Genomic DNA, 13,552 nt, shown 5'->3' with positions numbered 1-13,552 from the left:
TATGCCAGTGCCCAGAACAAGGACATGCTATGGAGGCTAGCTCGTGTGAGAAAAGAAGGGCAATCTCAGCATATTCCATCCTGGACCGCGTTCAATTCTTTTATATCAGGAGAAAGCTCACCTGCAGCTGTTACATCCGTGAGATATCTTCCCAGGCATCGCCTACAGATCACTCCACAATATACACTGTACTACTGCAGTTAGTTCAGCTGGCTGAGAAACTAGGCCAAGGCTATATACTTGTAACTGCTGACATGGCCATCTACTCAAAGGCACAGGAAATCCTGTGGGCAAAACCTCCTGCCTTGTACAATAAAGTAACCATGAGAGTTGGAGGCATGCATCTCACAATGGCTTTTATTGCCAGCCTCGGCCATCTCTATTGTGACGGAGGCCTTCTGTCTTTATTGACAGACTTTGATGTCTGTACAGTCAACACAGCCCGTAAGATGCTGCAGTGAAAGGCATATGCAAGAGGACTTCGAGGCTTGAAGTTGGAACATGAAGCTCTATTCCGTATGTTGCTTGTGGCAATGGAGTCGTGGCTTCAAGAACAAGGATGCACTTTAGAGACTTCCTTGGATAGAGGAGATATACTTCTGCGCTTACATTGGGCAGAGCGTGAAGCAAACTTCAGTCTCCATCTGAATACTGTATGTGGAGCTATTCCCTGGTTTGTGGCTGCAGGCAGACACACATATGCCAAGTATGTTCCAACGTATGTTGCGGACATGAACAACTTGAAAGACAAGGATCTGCGGGCCTACAGACACTTGGGTGGAGGTGGCTTTGTCATACGAAGATCTTCAAGGCACAGCTTCAATAGTGTGGCAACAGATCAAGCCCTTGAACAGACCATCAACAGGGATTGCAAAAGCAAGGAGGAGTTATTGGTCTGACACTACGCAAAGGTGCTCTTACCCGGTGGTTAAAGACAAGGCATATCACTGCAGAATACGCTGAATCGTTTAAGTCTCTGTGTAGTGATTGGAGCAGGACTGATAAGCCACATGAGGAACTTGGAAATGCAAGGCTTGTCAGGAATGAACAGGATGTTACCAGGATCACGGAGGCTGCTTCTCAATATCAAAATCCTTTGACTTTCTGACTGTGCCTTCAGAATTGATCAACATTGCCACTGGACAGGTTGCCTCAGCTGAGGTAAGTAAAATTTTGAATGACTTCTTGGATAAAGGCAAGAAGAAACACCAGGATTTCCTAGCAAAGCGCCTCGTTAAATAAACTAATAACAAGAGTTTCTGGGATCCGGAATCTCGCATGAAAGTACTGACATTTTCAGAGATACGCAAAAGTTTGCCAACAAAGAAGACTGACAGGTTTATGGTGGATTCTGAGGTGCTTTTCGTCGACTGCTGGTTGTATCGAAGCAGAGAGGTGTCAGTTTGGAATCTGTCCTTAAACATGAACTTGCAGCAGTCCCACCGTCCCTTTTCCATGATGATGGCACGATGAGGAAATGCACCAAATCTGATCTAGCAAAGAAACTTGAAGCTACATGTGATGAAGTTCACAGCTTGAACACAGGTCCCAGCACAGCTTATGTTGTTGATGGCATGGCACTCTTGCAAAGCTTGCAAGACACACAGTTCACAACCTTTGATGACTTAGGACATTGCGTACTTCGACGGTTGAAGATAATTCTTGATAGAAATCTTGGTGTTGGCGCCATTGCCATTGTGTTTGATAGATATGACATCCCAAATTCTATCAAACATTTGTAGCGACAAAGACTTTGCGAGGAGTCAGGAGCCACGTTTGATGTAAAAGGTGGCCGTACAGTTCCAAACTACAGAAAATTTCTGAAGAATTCTGCTAACAAGGCAAGCTTAGCAGCTTTTGTTTCAGAATATATTCTGCTAAGAAAAGAATTTCTTCTCACTGGACAGGAACTCATCATTGCTGTTGGATTTGTTGATGGTTGTATTTCAAAATGTATCAATGAAAACAGTGTGTCCGATCTCACGGACCTATTCAGTTCCCACGAGGAAGCCGATACAAGGATGGTACTGCATGCAATTCACTTTTCACCTCGTTATTCGAAGTGACGACATAGATGTCACGGAACTTCTCCTGTACTATACAAATAATGCCATGGTTAGATCATCTGTATGCATGTATATGGAAGCTGGACACAACACACAGTCCACCAACAGACGGAGGTACGTTCCCATCAGTACCATAGCTGTAACAGTGGGAAATGATGTCTGTCAGAGTTTGCCTGCTCACGCACTAACTGGTTGTGACACAACTAGCAGCTTCTACAAATTTGGAAAATCCACTGTTTACAGCAAACTCTTGCAACATATCAAGGATGAATATGCATCTTTGGAGAGATTTGGTATGTCAGGCAATTTTGAGGATGATGTTGCAATAGCAAGGAGATATATTCTGTCAATATTCAAGAGAAAAGACCAGCCCTGTGCAACTCTGTATCGTCTGCGATATGTGATGGCGTCAAATACTGACAAGTCTAGATCGGCTGCTGATCTACCCCCCGCTGAAGATGCCTCCTCCCAGCATGTGAGGCGAGCCAGGTACCTAGTAGCCGTTTGGTGCCAAAGTCACGTACCCATGCCAGTTCTTGGTGAGCCCATGAACAACGGGTGGGCAGTAGCCGTGGATGGTTCTCTGGAAACTGTGATGTTCTCGAAGGAGATAGCTCCAACTGAACTGAGAAATCTCACACACTTGTATTGCACAGACAACGACTGTAGTGTTGGGAAGAAGTGTCAGTGTCTCCATTTAGGCCTCCAATGCACAGAATTCTCTGACATTCACATTCTCTGACAGTGATGGAGATGAAGAATGTGACTAACACTGATCATACTACACAGAAGTTTTAAACATGACGGTTGTTGGCATATGTGATAGTCTGGATCTTACTCTCAATGTAGGTTCAAATGTGAATAAGTCTTTCTGTGGATATGTGAACAAATAGATAAATTTGTAGTTACATATTTTGTAGAAACTATTAGATATCTTGACGAGAGTGATAATGTGATATTAACATGGGCGTACATTTAATTCGTGCTCAGTGTATCATGAAAACATGTGCTTGATGGATGACAACCCCTTTTTACTATTAGGTTGTTTTGACATAGATCCTGCTACCGTTGTCATACAAAACATACATATTGCTGTCTTCCCTTGACAGACCATAGTACAACTTGCCTAAAATGTATGTGGGGGTAATCAGACAAAATATGTATTGGCTACTTACCCCAAATTGAAGTGTCCATAAAATATTCGTGTTTTTTTCTGTAATATGTCCCAATTAAAATCAGATAAATTAACAAGTTTATTACAACTATTCTCAGTTATATTGATATTTTTGTAAAGCTAAAGGTTTAAACAATATACTCGACACAACCTTACTCTTGTTTTTGTCATTTTATTCTTTCAGTGAATTTTGACAACACATGAATTTGCAATTTTGGCTAAAATTCCATTTTTGGTAAACGAAATACAACTGTTATACAATTTTTCAAAATACATATCTATGTTGTAAAAAAGGCCAAACTATGTCCTTTTATTTGCAATCAGGTTTGTTGAAATATATGAAATATTTCAGAAGTTATCAGATGTGTGTTTGTGTAAATTTTCATGTGTTGCTATGGCAACATGTAGGTTACCATGTGCCATACCTATTTTATGCGACCACAACCTTACTTTTCCTAAAGGGTAGATATATACCATGATATAAATACAGGTTGTGGCATGTTATACCTCCGGTTGGGGTTCATGTCTCTGGGGAGTCAGAAACCACTAGTCTAGAAGCCCATTTATGGTGTCCCCCGCCGTGATATTGCTGGAATATTACTAAAAGCGGCGTAAAACTACATTTAACTGAGTTTAACAACAACCAACCACCATGTACAGTCCGCGGACTGCCCGGGCACCGCAGAGAAAAGTTCGAAGACGTCAATGACGTGATTGTTGTTCAACGCCGCACTCGGCAATGATTCAGATATATGACTGAGGTCTGTCAATAATCCGCTCATGATGTAAACGATATCATCACTATTTGATTGTTATTCATAGACAATTGCTCATGATGTAAACGGTATCATCACTATTTGATTGTGATTTATAGACAATTGCTCATGATGTAAACAATATCATCACTATTTGATTGTGATTCATAGACAATTGCTCATGATGTAAACAATATCATCACTATGTGATTGTTATTCATAGACAATTGCTCATGATGTAAACGGTATCATCACTATTTGATTGTGATTCATAGACAATTGCTCATGATGTAAACGGTATCATCACTATTGGATTGTGATACATAGACAATTGCTCATGATGTAAACAATATCATCACTATTTGATGATGTGATTCATAGACAATTGCTCATGATGTAAACGGTATCATCACTATTTGTTTGTGATTCATAGACAATTGCTCATGATGTAAACGGTATCATCACTATTTGATTGTGATTCATAGACAATTGCTCATGATGTAAACGGTATCATCACTATTTGTTTGTAATTCATAGACAATTGCTCATGATGTACACGGTATCATCACTATTTGATTGTGATTCATAGACAATTGCTCATGATGTAAACAATATCATCACTATTTGATGATGTGATTCATAGACAATTGCTCATGATGTAAACGGTATCATCACTATTTGATGATGGGATTCATAAACAATTGCTCATGATGTAAACAATATCAACACTATTTGATGATGTGATTCATAGACAATTGCTCATGATGTAAACGGTATCATCACTATTTGTTTGTGATTCATAGACAATTGTCATGATGTAAACAATATCATCACTATTTGATTGTGATTCATAGACAATTGCTCATGATGTAAACGGTATCATCACTATTTGTTTGTGATTCATAGACAATTGCTCATGATGTAAACAATATCATCACTATTTGATTGTGATTAATAGACAATTGCTCATGATGTAAACGGTATCATCACTATTTGATTGTGATTCATAGACAATTGCTCATGATGTAAACAATATCATCACTATTTGTTGATGTGATTCATAGACAATTGCTCATGATGTAAACGGTATCATCACTATTTGATCATGGGATTCATAAACAATTGCTCATGATGTAAACGGTCTTATCACTATTTGATTGTGATTTATAGACAATTGCTCATGATGTAAACAATATCATCACTATTTGATGATGTGATTCATAGACAATTGCTCATGATGTAAACGGTATCATCACTATTTGATTGTTATTCATAGACAATTGCTCATGATGTAAACGGTATCATCACTATTTGTTTGTAATTCATAGACAATTGCTCATGATGTAAACAATATCATCACTATTTGATGATGTGATTCATAGACAATTGCTCATGCTGTAAACGGTATCATCACTATTTGTTTATGATTCATAGACAATTGCTCATGATGTAAACAATATCATCACTATTTGATTGTGATTCATAGACAATTGCTCATGATGTAAACGGTATCATCACTATTTGATTGTTATTCATAGACAATTGCTCGTGATGTAAACAATATCATCACTATTTGATTGTGATTCATAGACAATTGCTCATGATGTAAACGGTATCATCACTATTTGATTGTTATTCATAGACAATTGCTCGTGATGTAAACGGTATCATCACTATTTGTTTGTAATTCATAGACAATTGCTCATGATGTAAACAATATCATCACTATTTGATGATGTGATTCATAGACAATTGCTCATGATGTCAACAATATCATCACTATTTGTTTGTGATTCATAGACAATTGCTCATGATGTAAACAATATCATCACTATTTGATTGTGATTCATAGACAATTGCTCATGATGTAAACGGTATCATCACTATTTGATTGTAATTCATAGACAATTGCTCATGATGTAAACAATATCATCACTATTTGATGATGTGATTCATAGACAATTGCTCATGATGTAAACAATATCATCACTATTTGATTGTGATTCATAGACAATTGCTCATGATGTAAACAATATCATCACTATTTGATTGTGATTCATAGACAATTGCTCATGATGTAAACGGTATCATCACTATTTGATTGTGATTCATAGACAATTGCTCATGACCTAAACGGTATCATCACTATTTGTTTGTGATTCATAGACAATTGCTCATGATGTAAACAATATCATCACTATTGGATAGTAATTCATAAACAATTGCTCATGATGTAAACGGTATCATCACTATTTGATTGTAATTCATAGACAATTGCTCATGATGTAAACAATATCATCACTATTTGATTGTTATTCATAGACAATTGCTCATGATGTAAACAATATCATCACTATTTGATTGTAATTCATAGACAATTGCTCATGATGTAAACAATATCATCACTATTTGATGATGTGATTCATAGACAATTGCTCATGATGTAAACGGTATCATCACTATTTGATTGTTATTCATAGACAATTGCTCATGATGTAAACGGTATCATCACTATTTGTTTGTAATTCATAGACAATTGCTCATGATGTAAACAATATCATCACTATTTGATGATGTGATTCATAGACAATTGCTCATGATGTAAACAATATCATCACTATTTGATTGTGATTCATAGACAATTGCTCATGATGTAAACAATATCATCACTATTTGATTGTGATTCATAGACAATTGCTCATGATGTAAACGGTATCATCACTATTTGATTGTGATTCATAGACAATTGCTCATGACGTAAACGGTATCATCACTATTTGTTTGTGATTCATAGACAATTGCTCATGATGTAAACAATATCATCACTATTGGATTGTGATTCATCGATAATTGCTCATGATGTAAACGGTATCATCACTATTTGATTGTAATTCATAGACAATTACTCATGATGTAAACAATATCATCACTATTTGATAGTAATTCATAAACAATTGCTCATGATGTAAACGGTATCATCACTATTTGTTTGTGATTCATAGACAATTGCTCATGATGTAAACAATATCATCACTATTTGATTGTGATTCATAGACAATTGCTCATGATGTAAACAATATCATCACTATTTGATTGTTATGCATCGACAATTGCTCATGATGTAAACGGTATCATCACTATTTGATTGTAATTCATAGACAATTGCTCATGATGTAAACAATATCATCACTATTTGATTGTTATTCATAGACAATTGCTCATGATGTAAACAATATCATCACTATTTGATTGTAATTCATAGACAATTGCTCATGATGTAAACAATATCATCACTATTTGATGATGTGATTCATAGACAATTGCTCATGATGTAAACGGTATCATCACTATTTGATTGTTATTCATAGACAATTGCTCATGATGTAAACGGTATCATCACTATTTGTTTGTAATTCATAGACAATTGCTCATGATGTAAACAATATCATCACTATTTGATGATGTGATTCATAGACAATTGCTCATGATGTAAACAATATCATCACTATTTGATTGTGATTCATAGACAATTGCTCATGATGTAAACAATATCATCACTATTTGATTGTGATTCATAGACAATTGCTCATGATGTAAACGGTATCATCACTATTTGATTGTGATTCATAGACAATTGCTCATGATGTAAACGGTGTCATCACTATTTGATGATGGGATTCATAAACAATTGCTCATGATGTAAACGGTTTCATCACTATTTGATTGTGATTTATAGACAATTGCTCATGATGTAAACGGTATCATCACTATTTGTTTGTGATTCATAGACAATTGCTCATGATGTAAACAATATCATCACTATTTGATTCTGATTCATAGACAATTGCTCATGATGTAAACAATATCATCACTATTTGATTGTTATTCATAGACAATTGCTCATGATGTAAACGGTATCATCACTATTTGATTGTGATTCATAGACAATTGCTCATGATGTAAACAATATCATCACTATTTGATTCTGATTCATAGACAATTGCTCATGATGTAAACAATATCATCACTATTTGATTGTAATTCATAGACAATTGCTCATGATGTAAACAATATCATCACTATTTGATGATGTGATTCATAGACAATTGCTCATGATGTAAACGGTATCATCACTATTTTATTGTTATTCATAGACAATTGCTCATGATAAAAACAGTATCATCACTACTTGTTTGTAATTCATAGACAATTGCTCATGATGTAAACAATATCATCACTATTTGATGATGTGATTCATAGACAATTGCTCATGCTGTAAACGGTATCATCACTATTTGTTTATGATTCATAGACAATTGCTCATGATGTAAACAATATCATCACTATTTGATTGTGATTCATAGACAATTGCTCATGATGTAAACGGTATCATCACTATTTGATTGTTATTCATAGACAATTGCTCGTGATGTAAACGGTATCATCACTATTTGTTTGTAATTCATAGACAATTGCTCATGATGTAAACAATATCATCACTATTTGATGATGTGATTCATAGACAATTGCTCATGATGTCAACAATATCATCACTATTTGTTTGTGATTCATAGACAATTGCTCATGATGTAAACAATATCATCACTATTTGATTGTGATTCATAGACAATTGCTCATGATGTAAACGGTATCATCACTATTTGATTGTGATTCATAGACAATTGCTCATGACCTAAACTGTATCATCACTATTTGTTTGTGATTCATAGACAATTGCTCATGATGTAAACAATATAATCACTATTTGATTGTGATTCATAGACAATTGCTCATGATGTAAACAATATCATCACTATTTGATTGTTATTCATAGACAATTGCTCATGATGTAAACGGTATCATCACTATTTGATTGTAATTCATAGACAATTGCTCATGATGTAAACAATATCATCACTATTTGATTGTTATTCATAGACAATTGCTCATGATGTAAACAATATCATCACTATTTGATTGTGATTCATAGACAATTGCTCATGATGTAAACAATATCATCACTATTTGATTGTGATTCATAGACAATTGCTCATGATGTAAACGGTATCATCACTATTTGATTGTGATTCATAGACAATTGCTCATGATGTAAACGGTATCATCACTATTTGATGATGGGATTCATAAACAATTGATCATGATGTAAACGGTTTCATCACTATTTGATTGTGATTCATAGACAATTGCTCATGATGTAAACGGTATCATCACTATTTGATTGTGATTCATAGACAATTGCTCATGACGTAAACGGTATCATCACTATTTGTTTGTGATTCATAGACAATTGCTCATGATGTAAACAATATCATCACTATTGGATAGTAATTCATAAACAATTGCTCATGATGTAAACGGTATCATCACTATTTGTTTGTGATTCATAGACAATTGCTCATGATGTAAACAATATCATCACTATTTGATTGTGATTCATAGACAATTGCTCATGATGTAAACAATATCATCACTATTTGATTCTTATTCATAGACAATTGCTCATGATGTAAACGGTATCATCACTATTTGATTGTAATTCATAGACAATTGCTCATGATGTAAACAATATCATCACTATTTGATTGTTATTCATAGACAATTGCTCATGATGTAAACAATATCATCACTATTTGATTGTAATTCATAGACAATTGCTCATGATGTAAACAATATCATCACTATTTGATGATGTGATTCATAGACAATTGCTCATGATGTAAACGGTATCATCACTATTTGATTGTTATTCATAGACAATTGCTCATGATGTAAACGGTATCATCACTATTTGTTTGTAATTCATAGACAATTGCTCATGATGTAAACAATATCATCACTATTTGATTGTGATTCATAGACAATTGCTCATGATGTAAACAATATCATCACTATTTGATTGTGATTCATAGACAATTGCTCATGATGTAAACGGTATCATCACTATTTGATTGTGATTCATAGACAATTGCTCATGATGTAAACGGTATCATCACTATTTGATGATGGGATTCATAAACAATTGCTCATGATGTAAACGGTTTCATCACTATTTGATTGTGATTTATAGACAATTGCTCATGATGTAAACGGTATCATCACTATTTGTTTGTGATTCATAGACAATTGCTCATGATGTAAACAATATCATCACTATTTGATTCTGATTCATAGACAATTGCTCATGATGTAAACAATATCATCACTATTTGATTGTTATTCATAGACAATTGCTCATGATGTAAACGGTATCATCACTATTTGATTGTGATTCATAGACAATTGCTCATGATGTAAACAATATCATCACTATTTGATTGTTATTCATAGACAATTGCTCATGATGTAAACAATATCATCACTATTTGATTGTAATTCATAGACAATTGCTCATGATGTAAACAATATCATCACTATTTGATGATGTGATTCATAGACAATTGCTCATCATGTAAACGGTATCATCACTATTTGATTGTTATTCATAGACAATTGCTCATGATAAAAACGGTATCATCACTACTTGTTTGTAATTCATAGACAATTGCTCATGATGTAAACAATATCATCACTATTTGATGATGTGATTCATAGACAATTGCTCATGATGTAAACGGTATCATCACTATTTGTTTATGATTCGTAGACAATTGCTCATGATGTAAACAATATCATCACTATTTGATTGTGATTCATAGACAATTGCTCATGATGTAAACAATATCATCACTATTTGATTGTGATTCATAGACAATTGCTCATGATGTAAACAATATCATCACTATTTGATGATGTGATTCATAGACAATTGCTCATGATGTAAACGGTATCATCACTATTGGATGATGGGATTCATAAACAATTGCTCATGATGTAAACGGTTTCATCACTATTTGATTGTGATTTATAGACAATTGCTCATGATGTAAACGGTATCATCACTATTTGTTTGTGATTCATAGACAATTGCTAATGATGTAAACAATATCATCACAATTTGATTGTAATTCATAGACAATTGCTCATGATGTAAACAATATCATCACTATTTGATTGTAATTCATAGACAATTGCTCATGATGTAAACAATATCATCACTATTTGATAGTACTTCATAGACAATTGCTCATGATGTAAACGGTATCATCACTATTTGTTTGTGATTCATAGACAATTGCTCATGATGTAAACAATATCATCACTATTTGATTGTGATTAATAGACAATTGCTCATGATGTAAACAATATCATCACTATTTGATTGTTATTCATAGACAATTGCTCATGATGTGAACGGTATCATCACTATTTGATTGTAATTCATAGACAATTGCTCATGATGTAAACAATATCATCACTATTTGATTGTTATTCATAGACAATTGCTCATGATGTAAACAATATCATCACTATTTGATTGTAATTCATAGACAATTGCTCATGATGTAAACAATATCATCACTATTTGATGATGTGATTCATAGACAATTGCTCATGATGTAAACGGTATCATCACTATTTGATTGTTATTCATAGACAATTGCTCATGATAAAAACGGTATCATCACTATTTGTTTGTAATTCATAGACAATTGCTCATGATGTAAACAATATCATCACTAATTCTCTTAAATGAACTCACGTTTACATTCAGGATACTGCCTTCAATATTAATGTACAAATACGTGTTTACAGTAAGGCTATCCGGTAAAGGTTGTAACCATAATATGTTAGTCTATGAGGGTTCGTACATGCAAATGCAGTTCAACTGACTTGGAGATATATATGAACATCATCACCATAGGTGCGCGAGCGTTTCTATTTTTTACAGAACAATATATGTACGTAAAACACATCCACTATATGTCTACGTGGCCTTGTCCATAACTTGAGTGAAGACGTGTACCACATGTACACATTGGTTACACAAAGGTAGCTTGGATCATGTGTTCATTTCGCTTGAAATTATCCTTTTCATGTTGGTTGGTTGTTTTTTAACGCCGCACTCAGCAATATTCCAGCTATATGGCAGCGGTCGGTAAATAATGGAGTCTTGACCTGACAATCCAGTGATCAACAGCATGAACATTAATCTACGCCACTTGGATACGATGACATGTGTCAACCAAGTCAGCGAGTCTGACCACCCGATCCCGTTAGTCTCTTACGAGAAGCATGGGATACTGAAAATCAATTCTAACCCGGATCTTCACGGGTCTAAAAGTGCTTGGTCGCTGCTCGGTCAGAATGAGCATCAATCTACGGGAGACACAGTAGATACTGACTAAAGAGGATCTGAATACCAATAAGATTCGGTGTATCGCTTCCATACCTACTTCTAGCCAGGATTTAACACAAGGGTGAATATCGGTGAATACAATAATGAACGTATCTTAAAGCCACCTTAACCCACGAACACCTGATTTTCAATGACAAAATCCACTGAAGCATATGTAAAATATTTAAAATATATTTACATAATTATATACATCTTTACTCCGCCACGGTTGCAGAACAGTTGAATGTTTTAGATGAATGAGAATGAGGAAGGCAATATGTTTTTAGATTTCGCATATAAACTTGTTTTTGATTTTGATTAACAGTATTTAGGCATATAATCCCAATAATATCTAAAACACAATAATGGAAGAAAAATATGGTTAAATATGGACAAGATTTATTTTTAGCTACAGACCCATTAACAGATATTTTGTTATTAAATGAACCTAAACATTTGAAAACCTTTGTAAACATGTATTTTGTCTTTAATACGACTTGAAGCAAAAGTATTCTTTCTACAATCAAACTGAAAAGAATGAAGCAGGGACGGCAATTATGTAAAGCAATAAATTTAATGTTCGACTTTAATGGTATCGTGACCTGATTTATTAGTGTGTAATATTTCATTTCTCTAACTTGGATACTTTTCGAAAAACAGTCCCATTGAGAAGAGGGCGGTTGGAACGAAATATTAACTAAACGTGGTACCCCTAGATAGAGTTGCTAAAAGTCAACAAGATATCTTTTCATCGGAAATAGAGGCGTTACCATAATCTTTGTAAATGAACGTTGTTCTTTCACAGCTTTGTTTCAATCGTTGTGTTATTTGTGATATTGCAGTGGCCTTAAAAGAGTGGATGTGTGAGCGAAGGATTTCATATTTGTAACAAGGATTTCTGTAATAAAACAAACAAAGAAAAGTAGTAAAATATAATGTATTCACAAATCGACCTTCAGAATTCGGGACAATTCGTCAATAAGGAAGGATGACAATATGTTGAAAATAAAACTATTTTATTTGATATTAAAACTGACAGCTTAACCTACTTAGGCTTGATTTGCAGGTAAAGGGACATAAGTCTTGGGAACTTAATTTCCCCAGCCTTCACCTCTGGTCCAGCACCCTTTTTATTAAGGTACTAAGGGCCTTGTTTATGTTTTGTTACTGAGCTAAGGGGCATGACAGTTTCAAGGTCACCTTTGAACCATAGCAGACGAAAATACCCGCCCTTGCCCACCCTTTTATGGATTTATGCTGT

Source organism: Haliotis rubra, unplaced genomic scaffold, assembly GCF_003918875.1.
Source record: "Haliotis rubra isolate DU_JTF1 unplaced genomic scaffold, ASM391887v1 Scf29, whole genome shotgun sequence".
Lineage (NCBI taxonomy): Eukaryota > Metazoa > Mollusca > Gastropoda > Lepetellida > Haliotidae > Haliotis > Haliotis rubra.
The sequence above is the reverse complement of the archived record's forward strand: the minus strand, read 5'-3'. Positions refer to the sequence as shown.